The sequence below is a fragment of the Pristiophorus japonicus genome, chromosome 22 (genome assembly GCF_044704955.1).
Source record: "Pristiophorus japonicus isolate sPriJap1 chromosome 22, sPriJap1.hap1, whole genome shotgun sequence".
NCBI classification, from domain to species: Eukaryota; Metazoa; Chordata; class Chondrichthyes; family Pristiophoridae; genus Pristiophorus; species Pristiophorus japonicus.
The window spans coordinates 36,777,662-36,779,116 of NC_091998.1; the positions used below are offsets into that span (position 1 = coordinate 36,777,662).

The 1,455-nt window shown below is 54.2% G+C and overlaps 1 pseudogene; it reads right to left on the bottom strand.

Annotated features, from left to right (window-relative positions):
- Positions 1 to 571: 571 nt before the first annotated feature.
- On the bottom strand, positions 572 to 705 carry LOC139235191 (U2 spliceosomal RNA; annotated as a pseudogene).
- Between the last annotated feature and the right edge of the window lie 750 nt (positions 706 to 1,455).

Here is a 1,455-nt window from a genome sequence, read left to right on the forward strand (position 1 = left end):
TGTGGCTCTTCCCCACCGGGCCTTTGCGGCGACTGCACCAATTTTTAGTGCGTCCCTCAGCACGTAATCCTGGATCTTGGATTGCGCCAGTCTGCAACATGCGGACGTGGTCATCTCCTTGCTCTGGAAGACCAGCAAGTTTCAGCAAGACCAAAGAGCGTCTTTGACCGAGTTGATGGCCCTCCAGCAGCAGGTGATGTCTGTCTCGGTGTGTGTCCCTGGGAACAGCCCGTAGAGCACAGAGTCCTGTGTTACGGAGCTGCTTGGGATGAACCTCGACAGCAACCACTTTCATGCCACATGTTCCCAGCAGGATTTTCTTCACGAAGAGGTCCCGGTTGATGGTTGTCTGTCCTTCCACTTTCTTCACTGTCACTCGGATGGTGTTTCGGACGCCCTGGTTCGCCGCTCGGTTGGCCGCCATCCGGGTGGCAGATTCCTCCTTTCGCTGTGTATTTTGGCCGAAGTCTTCAATCTGTTGTGGTGCCAGTCCGGAATTTAGGGTTAGGGTTAGGGTTAGGGTTAGGGCCCAGTGGTCGGTCGACATGCAGATCTTCCTCTTCTCTCCAATTGGTGCTTGGCCCAAGCCAAAAGGCCAGAGCCAGCAAAACCGGAAAAACTAGTTTCTGCAATCAGTCAATTTGCATATGAATGCCCAATCAACAGATACTACACTTGATCTTAGCCAAAAGGCCGAGAAGCGAGAATGCATGAAAAGGCCCAATAGTAATTCAGTAGTGGGACCGTGGACCGGCAGACTCGAGGTGCTCAGCGCCCTCCCGGATGCACTTCCTCCACTTAGGGCAGTCTTTGGCCAGGGACTCCCAGGTGTCGGTGGGGAAGTTGCACTTTATCAGGGAGGCTTTGAGGGTGTCCTTGTAACGTTTCCTCTGCCCACCTTTGGCTCGTTTGCCATGAAGAAGTTCCGAGTAGAGCGCTTGCTTTGGGAGTCTCGTGTCAGGCATGCGGACAATGTGGCCTGCCCAGCGGAGCTTATCAAGTGTGGTCAGTGCTTCAATGCTGGGGATGTTGGCCTGGTCGAGGACGCTAACGTTGGTGCATCTGTCCTCCCAGGGGATTTGTAGGATCTTGTGGAGACATCGTTGGTGGTATTTCTCCAGCGACTTGAGGTGTCTACTGCACATGGTCCATGTCTCTGAGCCATACAGGAGGGCGGGTATTACTACAGCCCTGTCGACCATGAGCTTGGTGACAGTTTTGAGGGCCTGGTCTTCAAACACTCTTTTCCTCAGGTGGTCGAAGGCTGCACTGGTGCACTGGAGGTGGTGTTGGATCTCGTCGTCAATGCCTGCTCTTGTTGATAGGAGGCTCCCGAGGTATGGGAAATGGTCCACGTTGTCCAGGGCCGCGCCGTGGATCTTGATGACTGGGGGACAGTGCTGTGTGGCAGGGTTAGATCAGTGGAGGCCCTTTGTCTTACAGATGTTTAGCGTA